General features: G+C 44.8%; 1 pseudogene; it reads right to left on the bottom strand.

Moving 5' to 3' along the window:
- LOC135531517 (eyes absent homolog 1-like) overlaps positions 1-20,000 on the bottom strand; it is a 59,582-nt pseudogene that overhangs the window by 14,239 nt on the left and 25,343 nt on the right.

Below are 20,000 nucleotides of genomic sequence, written 5' to 3' on the forward strand. Positions count from 1 at the left end.
TCTACCTCCACCTATCACCTATCATCTGTCACGACACCGACCGAAGGACACTCCCCTTCCCGTTCGGGTGGCGCTCGGACCGTTACATCATCTATCAGAGACACACATCTTATCTCTACCTCCACCTATCACCTATCATCTGTCACGACTCCGACCGAAGGACACTCCCCTTCCCGTTCGGGTGGCGCTCGGACCGTTACATCATCTATCAGAGAAAGCATCTTATCTCCTCCACCTATTTAGGTAAAAGCAGGAACTAAATTCGTTGTTGACGAACGCACAAAAATAAATACATACTATTAACTACGTATCGATACATAGTGAACGACCCATTGAAAAGACAAACTAAACATTTCAAATATCCTCATAGTTCATAAACAATTCAGTAACCAATAATAAGTTATAAATTAAAATTATAAAGATTATAAAACACTTTATTCATGTGAACCGTGTGGCGCTGGGGAAGGTGAATTAGGCTATTGTGATTCAGACAGGGTGAGGCTAACACACACACACACTCACACACACACACACACTCACACACACACACGCGCACACATGCTCACACACACACACACACACACACACACAGTCACTCACCTCAAGGTCAGAGTCAGGCGGTGGTGAAGGGTTGTTGTTCCTTCTCCCTCGGCCACGTGACTTTCCATCCGAGGCACGCCGCAATCGATCCGATTCTGAATCTTTAATGGGCGTTGATGGACTGTGGATGGTACTGTACTCAACTGGAAGGAATGGGAGGAGGGGAGAACAACAACAACAACAACAAGAAGAATAATTGATTGTTTAAGATAAAGAAAAGAAAATGAAAGTATTTTCAGTAGCTTCAGGACTGAGGAGAGTGGAGGGAGCAACGGACAGATCCATTTAGTCTTGTAAAAGTGTGTCTGTGTGTTAAATGTTGATATATAAATATTGAGAAGTGCATTGCAGTATAAGCTACTTCATGTAGTAAGGTTTTGCAGAGGGTCAGACAGACAGAGGAGAATGGCGTCAGTATATCATCTCTGCCTCAACAGAAGAAGAATGGCGTCAGTATATCATCTCTGCTGCAACAGAGGAGAATAGCGTCAGTATATCATCTCTGCTGCAGCAGAGGAGAATAACGTCAGTATATCATCTCTGCTGCAACAGAGGAGAATGACGTCAGTATATCATCTGCTGCAACAGAGGAGAATGACGTCAGTATATCATCTCTGCTGCAACAGAGGAGAATGGCGTCAGGTATATCATCTCTGCTGCAACAGAGGAGAAGGGCGTCAGTATATCATCTCTGCTGCAACAGAGGAGAATGGCGTCAGTATATCATCTCTGCTGCAACAGAGGAGAATGGCGTCAGTATATCATCTCTGCTGCAACAGAGGAAAATGACGTCAGTATATCATCTCTGCTGCAACAGAGGGAATAACGTCAGTATATCATCTCTGCTGCAACAGAGGAGAAGGGCGTCAGTATATCATCTCTGCTGCAACAGAGGAGAATGACGTCAGTATATCATCTCTGCCTCAACAGAGGAGAAGGGCGTCAGTATATCATCTCTGCTGCAACAGAGGAGAAGGGGCGTCAGTATATCATCTCTGCTGCAACAGAGGAGAATGGCGTCAGTATATCATCTCTGCTGCAACAGAGGAGAATGGCGTCAGTATATCATCTCTGCTTCAACAGAGGAGAATGACGTCAGTATATCATCTCTGCTGCAACAGAGGAGAATGACGTCAGTATATCATCTCTGCTGCAACAGAGGAGAAGGGCGTCAGTATATCATCTCTGCTGCAACAGAGGAGAAGGGCGTCAGTATATCATCTCTGCTGCAACAGAGGAGAAGGACGTCAGTATATCATCTCTGCTGCAACAGAGGAGAATGGCGTCAGTATATCATCTCTGCCTCAACAGAGGAGAAGGGCGTCAGTATATCATCTCTGCTGCAACAGAGGAGAATGGCGTCAGTATATCATCTCTGCTGCAACAGAGGGGAATGGCGTCAGTATATCATCTCTGCCTCAACAGAGGAGAAGGGCGTCAGTATATCATCTCTGCTGCAACAGAGGAGAAGGGCGTCAGTATATCATCTCTGCTGCAACAGAGGAGAATGACGTCAGTATATCATCTCTGCCTCAACAGAGGAGAAGGGCGTCAGTATATCATCTCTGCTGCAACAGAGGAGAAGGGCGTCAGTATATCATCTCTGCTGCAACAGAGGAGAATAACGTCAGTATATCATCTCTGCCTCAACAGAGGAGAATGACGTCAGTATATCATCTCTGCCTCAACAGAGGAGAATGACGTCAGTATATCATCTCTGCTGCAACAGAGGAGAATGATGTCAGTATATCATCTCTGCCTCAACAGAGGAGAATGGCGTCAGTATATCATCTCTGCTGCAACAGAGGAGAATGATGTCAGTATATCATCTCTGCCTCAACAGAGGAGAATGGACGTCAGTATATCATCTCTGCTGCAACAGAGGAGAATGATGTCAGTATATCATCTCTGCTGCAACAGAGGAGAATGACGTCAGTATATCATCTCTGCTGCAACAGAGGAGAATGACGTCAGTATATCATCTCTGCTGCAACAGAGGAGAATGACGTCAGTATATCATCTCTGCTGCAACAGAGGAGAATGACGTCAGTATATCATCTCTGCTGCAACAGAGGAGAATGGCGTCAGTATATCATCTCTGCTGCAACAGAGGAGAATAACGTCAGTATATCATCTCTGCTGCAGCAGAGGAGAATGGCGTCAGTATATCATCTCTGCTGCAACAGAGGAGAATGACGTCAGTATATCATCTCTGCTGCAACAGAGGAGAAGGACGTCAGTATATCATCTCTGCTGCAACCCGGCTGCTTGAAACTCTTCTTCATCTAGTTTTCACTTAATGGGAGGATGATGATGATGATGATGATGTCATCCGACCTTCATTGCCAGAAGCAGCATTGATGTCATTTATATTATATATTTATAATATTATATATTATTCTCTCTTTAAGAGCTGGAGTTATATTTTCTACGATAAGACTATTTTATAGAGGGTTTACAGAGGGTCATTTAGAAAGGGAGGGAGGGGTAACAACAATTTTAAAAATGATCACAAAAAAATATTTCTACAATAACACCAGTTCTATATTTTCAACAAAATTCAGGGAGGTTTTGATTATCGTTGATTATCATAAATTCCAGAAACAATTATTACAATGATATAGTTTATTTGATTTTAAAAAACTGTAATGGTTACCATAATGAGTGGCCCTGGCATCATAGCCACCCCCTCCAGAGCCGTCTGATCCTGGGGATGGAGGGTGGGTGGCCTGGGGGGCCTGGGGCCTACCTGCTGGGGGGTCCGTGAGGGCCTGGCTGGTCAGGGCGCTGGGGGGCTCCTGGAGGGTGTAGGTGGCTGTGGTGGAGGGGGTGGTGGGACTGGTGTTGTTGCTGGTCATATAGGGGAGGTGTAAGGAGAACTGTTGTAATACTGGGCGTACTGGCCCTGGCGAAACTGGGTAGCTCGGGTAGTCCTGGAGGGGAGAGGGGATAGAGAGGAGGATGGAGAAAGGGAAGGATGGAAAGATTGAGAGGGTGGAGAGAGAGAGCAAGAGTGAGAAGAGAGTGAGAGAGAGAGAGAGAGAGAGGGAGAGAGAGAGTGAGTGAGGGATGGAGAGAGAGAGAAAGATGGAGAGAGAGAGAGCAAGAGTGAGAGGGAGAGAGAGAGAGAGAGAGCAAGAGAGAGAGTGAGAGGGATGGAGAGAGAGAGAGACCGGAAAGGTAGACAGAGAGAAAGAAAGAGAAAGAGATGAAAGGTAGAACAAGTGGAGAGGTACAGAGAGAGAGAGAGAGAGACGTTAAGTAACGTGAGATATGCCCCCCTTGCTACTTTACAGTGCAGATTCTAAAACATAAATGCAAACACATGTCTCTTGTGTCCTACATCTGAACAGCGATCTGTCTTGGTATTTTTGGGAGGCGTCCTATTGCCTACATAGTGCACAAGAGCATTATGGGGGGCAGTGGTCAAAAGTAGCGTACTAATGTAAACAGTGCACAGGGTGCCATTTGGGATGCCCATCCTCTGGCATAACCCAGAGAAGCAGGGGATAATCCCTGCGTACAGCACTTCAGGCATTGATTGATCATTGATCGATGATCGATTCCTGGATGATTCTTGTGACGTGGATGATGTGTCTGTATCGTACATGTTCCCTTTTGTAGTGACCTACTAGCCTATGGGTTCTGGTCAAAAGTAGTGCACTACATAGGGAATAGGGTTCCATAGGGTTCTGGTCAAAAGTAGTGCACTAGATAGGGTATAGGGTTCCATAGGGTTCTGGTCAAAAGTAGTGCACTACATAGGGAACAGGTCGCCATTTGGGACGCATCCCGAGGATCCCAGGATTTTAGCAAGAGTATAAACCAATGATAGTAAACATGCCCGTCATGGTATTAGAAAGCTAGAGTACAGTAGAGCATGTTGGTACCTGCTGTGTACTGTTGAAGCCGGTTGAGTTCGTGAGGGCGTTGCTTCCTGCGTACAATCCTGACGTGGTTGTGAACGTGCCACCTGGAGAGGACAGGGGAAACACACGGTTATCACTAAGGAGATAATGTTGGGGCGGCAGGGTAGCCTAGTGGTTAGAGCGTGTGACTAGTACCCTAAGGTTGCGAGTTCAAACCCCAGAGCTGACAAATCTGTCGTTCTGCCCCTGAACAGGCAGTTGACCCACTGTTCCTAGGCCGTCATTGAAAATAAGAATTTGTTCTTAACTGACTTGCCTGGTTAAATAAAGGTAAAAAAAAATATATATATATATACATATCACCTATAAACTCAATGACAGTGTATGCTATATGATAATGTATGATATATGATAATGTACAATACTGTATGATACATGATAGCGTATGATACAGGATAATGTATGATAGTGATTCATGTATGATAATGTATGATATATGATATAGTGTTTGATATAGTGTATGATATATGATAGTGCACCCCCCCCCCCCCCCAAATATCCAGGCCCAATAGAACACGGAAGAGCAGTAATATTAGTTAAGGCACATTGTAACACTTTGAGCAAGAGAACAAAACCAAGAGAGAACAAAATATGTTGGTGGAACAATGATGTCAGGTAACAGTGAGGACCGAGGCGAAAGGGAGAGAGAGAGCAAACTTAAGGAAAGCTTTGACTATGTACAGACTCAGTGAGCATAGCCTTGCTATTGAGAAAGGTCGCCTTAGGCAGACATGGCTCTCAAGAGAAGACAGGCTATGTGCTCACTGCCCACAAAATGAGGTGGAAACTGAGCTGCACTTCCTAACCTCCTGCCCAATGTATGACCATATTAGAGAGACATATTTCCCTCAGATTGCACAGACCAACAAGAATTCGAAAAACCAAAACGATTTTGACTAACTCCCATATCTACTGGGTGAAATTCCACAGTGTTCCATCACAGCAGTAAGATTTGTGACCTGTTGCCACAAGAAAAGGGCAACTAGTAAAGAACAAACACCATTGTAAATACAACCTATATTTATGACTATTTAATTTACCTTTTGTACTTGAACTACTTGCACATCATTACAACACTGTATATAGACATCATATGACATTTGAAATGTCTTTTTTCTTTTACAGCTACTGTGAGTGTAATATTTATAGTTTATTTTTTATTTCACTTTTGTTTATTATCTATTTCACTTGCTTTGGCTTTGTAAACATCATATGTTTCCCTTGACAATAAAGCCCTTAAATTGTAATTGAAATTGAGAGAGAGAAGGAGTGAGGGAGAAGGAGGGAGGAAGAGGCTCAAAACCAAACAGTAGCCTTATCTTCAACCTCTTCCTTCCTTATCACTGATTGGATCTGGCTTGATGAATGACAGGGGGAGGGGGGGGACGTCTCAGGCCCTCACAATTGGCTGAACACTGAGCCTGTTGTGTTGGAGGAGTGGGGGAGGGAGAGAGGAAGGAAAAGAGATGACACATATTTCCCTCAGATTACACAGAACCACAAAGAATTTGAAAACAAACCCAATTTTATAAACTCCCATATCTACTGGGTGACATTCCACAGGGTTCCATCACAGCAGCAATATTTGTGACCTGTTGCCACGAGAAAAGGGCAACCAGTGAAGAACAAACACCATTGTAAATACAACCCATTTTTATGTTGATTTATTTTCCCTTTTGTACTTTAACTATTTGCACATAATATGACATTTGAAATGTCATAATGATTTTGGAACTTCTGTGAGTGTAATGTTAAAGGTTAATTTGTAATTAGCCGTTTAACCGTTAAAGTTGTTGATTTCATTTTTGTTTATTATATAGTTAACTTGCTTTGGCAATGTAAACATATGCTTTCCATGGCATTAAAATCCTCTTAAACTGAAAATTGAATTGAGAGAAAGGGGTGTCTGACATCCTGCTAATGAATATGTAGAATATGTCTTCTCTTCGCTGCTTTGAAAGAACCACCTCTAGGGCTAATTCAGTCTTTCAAAGAAGAGCTGATAGGATCTAATGGCTTAACAATATACGCAACATGAGTTATAGGGCTTCTTCCTGCCCTGGGGACAACAGGGCTTGCTGAAGATGAAGAGGACAGGAGACGAGGCCACAGGGCATGACTCCTCTCTACACTCTCCCTCCACCTTTCCTCTCATGTCAAAGAAGACAACAGGAAGAGTAGCAGCGAGATCAGGAGTTTAGAGAATTACGTCCCAATGGGCACCCTATTCCCTACACAGTGCACTACTTTTGACGGGAGTCCTGGTTATGCCTTTAAATTGCCTTTAAATTGTTTAACTTGGGTCAAACATTTTGGGTAGCCTTCCACAAGCTTCCAACAATAAGTTTGGTAAATTTCAGCCAATTCCATCACACATGCTTTTTCAGTTCTGCCCACAAATTGTCTATAGGATTGAGGTCAGGGCTTTGTGACTCCAATACCTTGACTTTGTTGTCCTTAAGCCATTTTGCCACAACTTTGGTAGTATGCTTGGGGTCAATGTCCATTTGGAAGACACATTTGCAACCAAGCTTTAACTTCCTGACTGATGTCTTGAGATGTTGCTTCAATATATCCACATAATTCTCCATCCTCATGATGCCATCTTTATTGTGAAGTACACCAGTCCCTCCTGCAGCAAAGCACCCCACAACATGATGCTGCCACCCACGTGCTTCATGGTTGGGATGGTGTTCTTCGGCTTGCAAACATCCCCCTTTTTCCTCCAAACATAACGATTGTCATTATGGTCAAACAGTTATATTTTTGTTTCATAAGACCAGAGGACATTTCTCCAAAAAGTACGATCTTTGTCCCCATGTGCAGTTGCAAACCGTAGCCTGGCTTTATTATGGTGGTTTTGGAGCATTGGCTTCTTCCTTGCTGAGCGACCTTTCAGGTTATGTCGATATAGGACTCGTTTTACTGTGGATATAGATACTTTTGTACCTGTTTCCTCCTGCATCTTCACAAGGTCCTCTGCTGTTGTTCTGGGATTGATTTGCACTTTTCGCACCAAAGTACGTTAACATCTAGAGACACATCTCCATCCTGAGCGGTATGACGGCTGTGTGGTCCCATGGTGTTTATACTTGCATACTATTGTTTGTACAGATGAACGTGGTACCTGCCTTTAGGGGTTTGGAAATTGCTCCCAAGGATGAATCAGACTTGTGGAGGTCTACAATTTATTTTCTGAGGTCTTGGCTGATTTCTTTTGATTTTCCCATTATGTCAAGTAAAGAGACACTGAGTTTGAAGGTAGGCCTTGAAATGCATCCACAGGTACACCTCCAAATGACTCAAATGATGTCAATTAGCCTATCAGAAGCTTCTAAAGCCATGACATCATTTTCTGGAATTTTTCAAGCTGTTTAAAGGCACAGTCAACTTAGTGTATGTAAACTTCTGACCTACTGGAATTGTGATACAGTGAATTATATGTGAGATAATCTGTCTGTAAACGACTGTTGAAAAAATGACTTGTGTCATGCACAAAGTAGATGTCCTAACCGACTTGCCAAAACTATAGTTTTTGCCCCCCAAAAAATGAGTTTTACTGACTCCAAGTGTATTGTATTGGAATGACGCTGGAGAATAGGAGCAGGGACGGGGAGTTGACATTTAATTAGGAACAAACAAACAGGAACAGGGTCAGAAACACAACGACAGACAACATGCAGCAGTGGGAACCAGTAGGGACAAATATATCGGAGGTAACGAACAGGTGATTGAGTGAGTCCAGGTGAGTCCAATATCGCTGAAGTGAAATATAGGGTTTAATGGTTGGAAAAGAAAATCTTTAAAAGTAAGCTTTAGACTTCTCAGTGTGTAGAAATGGCTCTCATGGTGTGTGTGTGTGTGTGTGTGTTACAAGTAATAAACAGGTGATTGAGTGAGTCCAGGTGAAGTCCAATATCGCTGAAGTGCATGACGAGGGAAGGCAGGTGTGCGTAATGATCGTGACGTAATGCAGGGCAGCCTGGTGCCCACCAGGGAGGAAAGAGCGGGAGCGTGACATGGATGTAAACATCCGACATCCGACTGTAAATGGCTTTTCATCCTAATGTCGTGGCATAATGTTCAGATACAGTATATGTGGCTTGTCATCGACAAAGGTCGTGGCTCTCTGAAGAAAATAATTAACAATGGGAGGTTAATCTGGGTGCAGGGTAAACCCTCCCGTACAATTTTGTTGACAAAGTTCATGATACATTTATGATAAACGATAGCCAAGACTGTAGGTTTTAAAGAGTGTAGTCCAAAAATAATATTTTTTTGACAAAATACCTAAACCTTCACCGTCGTAGTTTCACCAATGTAAAACAGCTCCATTATGATGACAACTTCAGGACAGTTAGCTACCTTCTACCAGCCTATACTTCCACCAGCCCCTTCCCTCCCTCCACATCGTTTTCAGGACTCTTAGAGAAAAGGGTTCCAAAGGGGTTATTCGGCTGTCCAGGTAGAACCCCCCCATAGGAGAACCCTTTTTGATTCCAGTTAGAACCCCCCCCCCCCCTCCCACAAACACCTCCTCTCATACTCTGGTCATTGCCCCCTAAGGGGAACCATCTCCCACACCATGACCAAGCAGAAGCAGACATTTATCATGCCAGGTGATGGGGGGGTATGAGTGTATATACAGCTGAAGTCTGAAGTTTACATACACCTTAGCCAAACACATTTAAACTCAGTTTTTCACAATTCCTGAGATTTAATCCTAGTAAAAATTCCCTGTTTTAGGTCAGTTAGGATCACCACTTTATTTTAAGAATGTGAAATGTCAGAATAATAGGAGAGTGATTTATTTATTTCAGCTTTATTTCATCACATTCCCAGTGGGTCAGAAGTTTACACACACTCAATTAGTACTTGGTAGCATTGCCTAAAAATTGTTTGTGTGGTCCCATGGTGTTGAACCTTGCATACCATTGTTTGTACAGATGAACCTTCAGGCGTTTGGAAATTGTTCCACAGGTACACCTCCAATTGACTCAAATGATTGACTCAAATGATGTCAATTAGCCTATCAGAAGCTTCTTAAACCATGACATCAATTTCTGGAATTTTCCAAGCTGTTTAAAGGCACAGTCAACTTAGTGTATGTTAACTTCTGACGCACTGGAATTGTGATACAAATAATCTGTCTGTAAACAATTGTTGGAAAAATGACTTGTGTCTTGCACAACGTAGATGTCCTAACCGACTTGTCAAAACTATAGTTTGTTAACAAGACATTTGTGGAGTGGTTGAAAAACGAGTTTTAATGACTCCAACCTCAGTGTATGTCTGACTTCAGCTGTATATACAGTACCAGTCCAAAGTTTAGACACACCTACTTATTCATGTGTTTTTCTTTATTTTTACTATTTCTACATTGTAGAATAATAGTGAAGACATCAAACTATAAAATCACACAATTACTATTTTTTATACATTGTATAAAAATAGAGAAGACATAACAACTATGAAATAACACATATGGAATCATGTAGTAACCAAAGAAGTGTTAAACAAATCAAAATATATTTTATATTTGAGATTCTTCAAAGTAGACACCCCTTGCCTTGAGGACAGCTTTGCATACTCTTGGCATTCTCTCAACCAGCTTCATAAGGTAGTCACCTGGAATGCATTTCAATTAACAGGTGTGCCTCATTAAAAGTTCATTTGTGGAATGTTTTTCCTTCTTAATGCGTTTGAGCTAATCAGTTGTGTTGTGACAAGGCAGTGGTGATATACAGAAGTTAGCCCTGTTTTGTAAAAGACCAAGTCCATATTATGGCAAGAACAGCTCAAATAAGCAAACCGAAATGACAGTCCATCATTACTTTAAGACATGAAGGCCAGTCAATAAGGAACATTTCAAGATCTTTGAAAGTTTCTTCAAGTGCAGTTGCAAAAACCATCAAGCACTGTGATGAAACTGACTCTCATGAGGACCACCACAGGAAAGGAAGACCCAGAGTTACCTCTGCTGCAAAGGATAAGTTCATTAGAGTTACCAGCCTCAGATTGCAATCCAAATAAATGTTTCACAGAGTTCAAGTGACAGACACATTTCAACATCAACTGTTCAGAGGAGACTGTGAATCAGGCCTTCATGGTCAAATTGCTGCAAAGAAACCACTACTAAAGGACGCCAATAATAAGAAGAGACTTACTTGGGCCAAAAAACACGAGCAAAGGACATTAGACCGGTGGAAATCTGTCCTTTGGTCTGATGAGTCCAAATGAGAGATTTTTGGTTCCAACCGCCGTGTCTTTGTTAGACAGAGTAGGTGAGCGGATGATTTTCAAAGCAAGGAGGAGCGTGTGATGTGTGGGAGCTTTGTTGGTGACACGGTCTGTGATTTATTTAGAATTCAAGGCACACTTAACCAGCATGGCTACCACAGCATTCTGCAGCGATACACCATCCCATCTGGTTTCCGCTTAGTGTGACTATCATTTGTTTTTCAACAGGACAATGACCCAACACACCTCCAGGTCTATTTGACCAAGAAGGAGAGTGATGAAGTGCTGCCGTCCGATGACCTGGCCTCCACAATCACCTGAGGAAAAGCAGCCAACAAGTTGAGAGAATGAATGTGGGAACTCCTTCAAGACTGTTGGAAAAAAGCATTCCAGGTGAAGTTGAGAGAATGCCAAGAGTGTGTGCAAAGCTGTCGTCAAGGTAACGGGTAGCTACTTTGAAGAATCACCAATATAACATGTATTTTTATTTCTTTAGCACAGTTTTGGTTGCTACATGATTCCATGTGTGTTATTTCCTCGTTCTGATGTCTTCACTATTATTCTACAATAATAGAAAAGAGTAAAAAATTAAGAAAGATCCTTGAATGAGTAGGTATGTCCAAAGTTTTGACTGGTAATGTATATACACTGAGTGGACAAAACATTAAGGACACCCTCCTAATACTGAGTTGCAACCCACCTGTTTGCCCTCAGAACAGCCTAAATTCTCAACTCTACGAGGTGGCGAAAGTGTTCCACAGGGATTCTGGCCCATGTTGACCCCAATGATTCCCACCATTCTTGATACACACGGGAAACTGTTGACCGTGAGAAACCCAGAAGCGTTGAAGTTCTTGTCACAAACCGGTAATGCTGGCACCTACTACCATTCCCCCTGCTAGAGAGGGGCCAGGCTGGGGGGGTGGTAGGGAGGGTTGTGGGGGGTGCCTGCTGAACCCCTGCTTGCCTCACTAGAGAGGGCCAGGCTGGGGGTTGGTAGGGAGGGTTGTGGGGGTGCCTGCTGAACCCCTGTTTGCCCTACTAGAGAGGGGCCAGGATGGGGGGCTGGAGGGGAGCCTGCTGAACCCCTGTTTGCCCTACTAGAGAGGGCCCAGGCTAAGGGGCTGGGCGGGGAGCCTGCTGAACCCCTGTTTGCCCTACTAGAGAGGGGCCAGGATGGGGGGGCTGGAGGGGAGCCTGCTGAACCCCTGTTTGCCCTACTAGAGAGGGCCCAGGCTGGGGGGGCTGGGGGGGAGCCTGCTGAACCCCTGTTTGCCCTACTAGAGAGGGGCCAGGCTGGGGGGGCTGGAGGGGAGCCTGCTGAACCCCTGTTTGCCCTACTAGAGAGGGCCCAGGCTGGGGGGCTGGGGGGGAGCCTGCAGTTCCCCGGGGTGGCATGTTTTCACTCCCTCCCCCATCACTCCCTCCCCCTTCACTCCCTCCCCCTTCACTCCCTCCCCCATCACTCCCTCCCCCTTCACTCCCTCCCCCTTCACTCCCCCCCCTTCACACCCTCCCCGTTCCTCCCTCCCCCTTAGCTCCCTCCCCTTCAAGACCAGACCCATCCCTCCCCCTTCACTCCCTCCCCCTCACTCCCTCCCCCTTCACTCCCTCCCCCTTCACTCCCTCCCCCATCACTCCCTCCCCCTCACTCCCTCCCCCATCTGGACACCCTCCCCTTCACTCCCTCCCCCTTCATCTCCCTCCCCCATGTCTATCATCCCTCCCCCTATTTGTGGCACTTCATCCCCCTTCAATAGCCTATCAAGTCAGATCCATCCCCCTAAAAGAGAGTGGAATGGACTCCTCCCCCTAGATCACCCCCCCACACACTCCCTCTCCCTTCACATCCCACCCGGTCCTGCTCCAGTTAGCCCACTCACAGACCAGACACCATCCCTCCTTATACCCACCCACCCACTCTCTCCCCCTTCACTCCCTCACCCTTCACTCCCTCCCCCTCTGGGACAGAAAGACCTGCCTTCTGACACAATTATTCAATTGAATCTGTCCATTTGCTCTGGTTGATCAGTCCCAAGGGCCATGTCTATCATCAGTGCACTACTTGTGGACAGAGCCCTTCATATGCTCTATACGTTGCGTGGGAATAGCCTATCAAGTCCAGATGGGCATCCTTTATAAGAGAACAGTGGAATGGACTGCAGACTCACAGCTCAATAGATATATATAACACAAACACACACACAAACACACACACACAAACAAATACATTCACATGATTCCTTGGAAACATATGTAAAAAACTGTTTATAATCTTGATAAACATGTTAAACACTCCACACAGAGTCACAGATCACCCTCTCACACAATGACTGTACACCACACACACAAGTACATCCCCTCACACTGGGACAATGACACACCACACAGAGTCAAGTAGATCCCCTCACAGTGGGACAGAAAGACAGAACGTCATGGACACAATTATTCACCTAATTAACATCTGTTCAGTGTGTGTGTGTGTGGGACAATGACTGTAGCATCCAGTCACCCTTCAAGTGCACTACTTTAGACAAGAGCCCTGTGGGTAGCACCATACGAGTGCGTGAGTAGATCCCCTCTGTCTGGGACAATCCAGCACCACATAGTAAACTAGAAATCATTATATAATGACTGAAGCACAAATTTTAAATGAATTAATCATGGACAGTTGCTGTACATCTCACAATTTCCCTTTGTCTGGGACATAGATATAGCATATAAAGAATAAATAGATCCCCTATATATATAAATGACTGTAGCACCACACAGAGTCAGATGATTCCTTGGAAAATATGTAAACCACACTGTTTATAATCTTATCCCCTCTCCTGTCTGGGACAATGACTGTAGCACCACACAGAGTCAAGTAGATCCCCTCCTGTCTGGGACAATGACTGTAGCACCACACAGAGTCAAGTAGATCCCCTCTCCTGTCTGGGACAATGACTGTAGCACCACACAGAGTCAAGTAGATCCCCTCTCCTGTCTGGGACAATGACTGTAGCACCACACAGAGTCAAGTAGATCCCCTCTCCTGTCTGGGACAATGACTGTAGCACCACACAGTCAAGTAGATCCCCTCTCCTGTCTGGGACAATGACTGTAGCACCACACAGAGTCAAGTAGATCCCCTCTCCTGTCTGGGACAATGACTGTAGCACCACACAGTCAAGTAGATCCCCTCTCCTGTCTGGGACAATGACTGTAGCACCACACAGTCAAGCAGATCCCCTCTCCTGTCTGGGACAATGACTGTAGCACCACACAGTCAAGTAGATCCCCTCTCCTGTCTGGGACAATGACTGTAGCACCACACAGAGTCAAGCAGATCCCCTCTCCTGTCTGGGACAATGACTGTAGCACCACACAGAGCCCCTGTGGCATCAGACGTGGAAGCAGAGAGTAAAAACATTAATCTAATCATATTCCCCTGGACAGCTGGCCACACACACACACACACACACACACACACACACACACACACACACACACACACACACACACACACACACACACACACACACACACACACACACACACACACACACACACACACACACACACACACACACACACACACACACACACACACACAGATACAGCCAGGCCTACGATACGTTCCTCCAACGGTGTGTCCCAAAAGTCTCCCTAATCCCTATATAGAGCATTACTTTTCACCAGGGCCTTATAGTGAATAGGGTTCCATTTTGTACGTAGCCTGGCCTGGGTCCTGGGCTGGAGAGAGCTGGGGTCTAATGACGGTGGAACTCTACTACTAGGGGTTCCACTAGGGGCTCTACTATGGGCTCCATCTCTACTAGGGCTCTACTAGGAGCTCTACTAGGCTCTACTATCCACTACTAGGGGCCCTACTAGGGGCTCCACTAGGTGCTCTACTAGGGGCTCCACTAGGGGCTCTACTCTAGGGGCTCCACTAGGGGCTCTACTAGGGGCTCTACTAGGGGCTCTACTAGGAGCTCTACTAGTGGCTCTACTAGGAGCTCCACTAGGGGCTCTACCATCTATACTAGGGGCTCTACTAGGAGTTCTACTAGGGGCTCTACTAGGAGCTCTACTAGTGGCTCTACTAGGAGCTCCACTAGGGGCTCTACCATCTCTACTAGGTGTTCCACTAGGAGCTCCACTAGGGGCTCTACTAGGGCCTCTACCATCTCTACTAGGACTTCTACTAGGAGCTCCACTAGGGGCTCTACTAGGGGCTCTACCATCTCTACTATGAGTTATACTAGGAGCTCCAATAGGGGCTCTACTAGAGGCTCTACCATCTCTACTAGGACTTCTACTAGGAGCTCCACTAGGGGCTCTACTTGGGGCTCTACCATCTCTACTAGGAGTTATACTAGGGCTCTACTACTAGGGCTCTACTGTCTCTACTAGGACCCTACTAGGAGCTCCACTAGGGGCTCTACTAGGGCCTCTACAATCTCTACTAGGACTTCTACTAGGAGCTCCACTAGGGGCTCTAACTAGGGGCTCTACCATCTCTACTATGAGTTATACTAGGGCTCTACTAAACTGAAGGACTCCCTCCAACCAAAAAAGGCCTGTGGTGTTGATGGTATCCTCAATGAAATGATAAAACATACAGACCACAAAATAATTGGCTCATTTAAACTCTTTAACATCATCCTTAGCCTGGGTCTTCCCCAACATTTGGAACCAAGGCTCTACTCCAAACTCATAAAAGTAGAGACAACTTTGACCCCAATAACTACTGTGGAATATGCATCAACAGCAACCTTGGGAAAATCCTCAGCATCATCATTAACAGCAGACTCTACTTCCGGAAAACAATTTACTGAGCAAATGTCAAATTGGCCTTTTACTACCATACAACAGACCAGGTATTCACCCTGCACACCCTAATTGACAACCAAACAAACCAAAACAAAGGCAAAGTCTTCTCATGTTTGGGAAGTTTGACTCAATTTGACATGAGGGTCTGCTAAACAAATTGAAAAAGTGATAAAACATACAACCAAACAAAATCCAATTGGCTATATTTAAACTCTTTAACATCATATATATATATATCTGGCATCTTCCCCAACATTTGGAACCAAGGACTCACCCTACAAACCATAAAATGTCTAGTTTGTTGCTTCTTTGACCCCAACCAACCCACAGCACACCTAGATCATCTACAATTCGGTGAGAACTGGGTCCTGACAGTAAATCTCAGTAAGACCAAAATAATGGTAAGAGGGGCCTTCTATACCATCAAAAGGAACATAAAATTCGACATACCAATTAGCATCTGGCTAAAAATACTTGAATCAGTTATAAAACCCATTGCCCTTTATGGTTGTGAGGTCTGGGGTTCGCTCACCAACCAAGATTTCACAAAATGGGACAAACGTCAAATTGAGACACTGCATGCAGAATTCTGCAGAAATATCCTCCGTGTACAACATAGAACACAAAATAAACGTTAAATTCTACAACCACCTAAAAGGAAGTGATTCCCAAACCTTCCATAACAAAGCCATCACCTACAGAGAGATGAACCTGGAGAAGAGTCCCCTAAGCAAGCTGGTCCTGGGGCTCTGTTCACAAACACAAACACACCCCACAGAGCCCCATGACAGCAGCACAATTAGACCCAACCAAATCTTGAGAAAAAACATTGGAATTAACAAAAAACAGAGCCAACTAGAATGCTATTTGGCCCTAAACAGCGAGTACACAGTGGCAGAATACCTGACCACTGTGACCTACCCAAAATTGAGGAAAGCTTTGACTATGTACAGACTCAGTGAGCATAGCCTTGCTATTGAGAAAGGCCGTCGTAGGCAGACCTGGCTCTCAAGAGAAGACAGGCTATGTGCTCACTGCCCACAAAATGAGGTGGAAACTGAGCTGCACTTCCTAACCTCCTGCCCAAATTTATGACAATATTAGAGACACATATTTCCCTCAGATTACACAGATCCACAAAGTATTTGAAAACAAACCCTGAGAAAACGTTGATTAACACCACAATGTGTGACCAGTTGCCACAAGAAAAGGGCAACCAGTGAAGAACACAACCCATATTTACGTTGGTTTATTTGCATGTCGTTACAACACTGTATATAGACGTCATATGACATTTGTCTTTATTCTTTTGGAACTTACGTGAGTGTAATGTTTACTGTTAATTTGTTATATTATCTACCTCGCTTGCTCTGGCAATGTTAACATATGTTTCCCATGCCAATGAAGCCCCTTGAATTGAATTGAGAGACAGAGAGAGGGTGGGAAGCAGAGAGAGAGAGAGAGAGAGAGACAGAGAGAGACAGAGAGAGACAGAGAGAGGGTGGGAGAGAGAGAGAGAGAAAGAGAGAGACAGAGAGAGACAGAGAGAGACAGAGAGAGACAGAGAGAGACAGAGAGAGACAGAGAGAGAGAAAGAGGGACAGAGAGAGACAGAGAGAGACAGAGAGAGACAGAGAGAGACAGAGAGAGACAGAGAGAGGGTGGGAGAGAGAGAGACAGAGAGAGGGTGGGAGAGAGAGAAAGAGAGAGAGAGGAAGACAAATGGCTACATAATACTGTCATCATGAGTTAAACCATTGAGGCCAGGAAAGTAGCTCTTTCCCTCTCCCTTGCCCCCCCCACCATTCTCTCTCTCTCCCTTTCAATTCAATTCAATTTTAAGGGCTTTAGTGGCATGGAAAACAGATGTTTACATTGCCAAAGTAAATGGAATAGACAATAAACAAAGGGACATAAACAAGGGAAATAAATGATCGGTAAACATTACACTCACACAAGTTTTTAAAGAATATAGACATTTGAAAATGTTATATTATTTGGCTTTGTACAGCGTTTCTCTCAGAGCTGTAGGGCTGCGGCAGGCAGAGTATTTGGTTAAGAGCGTGGAAAAGTGCCTTCCCGGGCCGCTCCACACATCTGCTGTTCTGTTTGGCCTTATTTATTGTGAGATGCTCCGCAGGCTTTTCAACAACATGTGGAGATGTTTCTACTATCACACATTACACAGTGGAGCGAACATAAAGCTACGGTTAGCTCTGGTTAGCATGGCTGATAGGCTATGGTTAGCTCTGGTTAGCATGGCTGATAGGCTCTGGTTAGCTCTGGCTGATAGCATGGCTGATAGCTCTGGTTACGGTGATAGGCTCTGGTTAGCATGGCTGACAGGCTACGGTTAGCTCTGGTTAGCATGGCTGATAGGCTACGGTTAGCATGGCTGATAGGCTCTGGTTAGCATGGCTGATAGGCTACGGTTAGCTCTGGTTAGCATGGCTGATAGGCTACGGTTAGCATGGCTGATAGGCTCTGCATGGCTGATAGGCTACGGTTAGCTCTGGTTAGCATGGCTGATAGGCTACGGTTAGCATGGCTGATAGGCTCTGGTTAGCATGGCTGATAACTACGGTTAGCTCTGGTTAGCATGGCTGATAGGCAACAAACCAATGGCTGATAGGCTTACGGTTAGCTCTGGTTGAACAAATGATAAGTTTCTCTGGTTAGTAATTCTTATGCATGTTGATGGGTGTATTGATATAAATAGGACACGGTTACATCCTGGTTAAAACATGGCTATAGGCTATTCATGACATGAGGCATCTTTCTCCATGGATGATAGGCTACGGTTAGCATGGCTGATAGGCTCATCGGTTAGCTCTGGTTAACATGGCTGATAGGCTAAGGTTAGCTCTGGTTAGCATGGCTGATAGGCTACGGTTAGCTCTGGTTAGCATGGCTGATAGGCTACGGTTAGCATGGCAAGTAATTGACTACAGTAAAGAGGGGATAACATAACTCCCCAGCAGGTGGCTATGGTCAACAAACCAAATGCATGGCTTATTTGCTAGGTGAGGTTTATTTGAACAAATATAAGTTTCGCTAGTAATTCTTATGCAGTTGTGGGTGTATTGATATAAATAGGACACGTGACATCCTTGAAAAAAACATGGCTATTATTCATGACATGAGGCATCTTTCTCCATTGAATACAGGCGGTTGATGTCAATAACTCTCATCGGATTACATTAATGAGTTAACTGGATCTCGACAGCCCGCTGTGCCTCTTTGAGGACAACGAATCCCATTGTTAGGCTCGTGGAGAGATGTTTATCTTGTTGGTATGTCAATAATCGTTGGATTAGATCTGTGGTAGATAGGCTACAGTCAGCTGTGGTTAGCGCTGATAGGCTGCTGTCAGGCTACAGTTAGTTACGGTTAGCGACGGTTAGCGCTGATAGGCTACAATTAGTTACGGTTAGCGCTGATAGGCTACAGTTAGCTATAGCTAGCGCTGATACGCAACAGTTAGGTACAGCTAACACTGATACAGTAGGCTACAGTTAGCTATTAGCATGGCTACTGAGAATAGAGGAGGCTTTCTGAGCATAGCTAGTAAGTTTATGGTGTCTCTGGTACAGGCCTCTTATACCAGAGTAACTACCTGTGTAAGTGTGTTATAATTATAGTTCCCTTGGCCATCTTGGGATAATGACTACAGTATGTAATGTAAAGTAGTGCTTTCTGTTGGGGAACGCATAAAGTTTGTTGAGGTTCTCTGACAGAAACCAACCATGAAGGGAAACAACATGGCAGCTAGCCTGATCTACTTTTAGAATTAAAGAAAGAAAGCGAGAGAGAGAGAGAAAGACAAGAGAGAGAGAGAGAGAGAGAGAGAGAGAGAGAAAGAGAGAGAAAGAGAGAGACCCAGAGAGAGAGAAAGAGAGAGAGAGAAAGACCCAGAGAGAGAGATAGAGAGAAAGAGAGAGAGAGAGAGAGAGAGAGAGAGAGAGAGAGAGAGAGAGAGAGAGAGAGCAAGTTATATTTATGGGTGGAATCTAGGGTATAAATCGCCATGGTCTCAGCTCTTAAACAAATACAAATAGGATCTCAGAGAACAGGGGACAAAACAACAAAGGAAGAGCATGACTGAAGCTTCTTAAGGGCCCACCATCATGTTTCCATCTGTGTTGATTCTTCTTAAGAGGAGTGGGAAGAGAGAGGAGGAGAGAGGAAGAGAGAAGAGGAAGAGAGAAGAGGAGAGGAAGAGAGAAGAGGAGAGGAAGAGAGAAGAGGAGAGGAAGAGAGAAGAGGAGAGGGTTAGGGTTCGAGAGAACACATAAAGGGGTGGGTGGAAGCGGCGGTGCTGGTAGTGCTGGTGTGTTTGGGGGGTGGGGTTGATGCTGGTAGTGGTGGTGTGTGTTTGGGGGTGCTGGTAGTGGTGGTGTGTTTGGGGGG

Source organism: Oncorhynchus masou, unplaced genomic scaffold, assembly GCF_036934945.1.
Source record: "Oncorhynchus masou masou isolate Uvic2021 unplaced genomic scaffold, UVic_Omas_1.1 unplaced_scaffold_1617, whole genome shotgun sequence".
In the NCBI taxonomy this organism is placed as follows: Eukaryota; Metazoa; Chordata; class Actinopteri; order Salmoniformes; family Salmonidae; genus Oncorhynchus; species Oncorhynchus masou.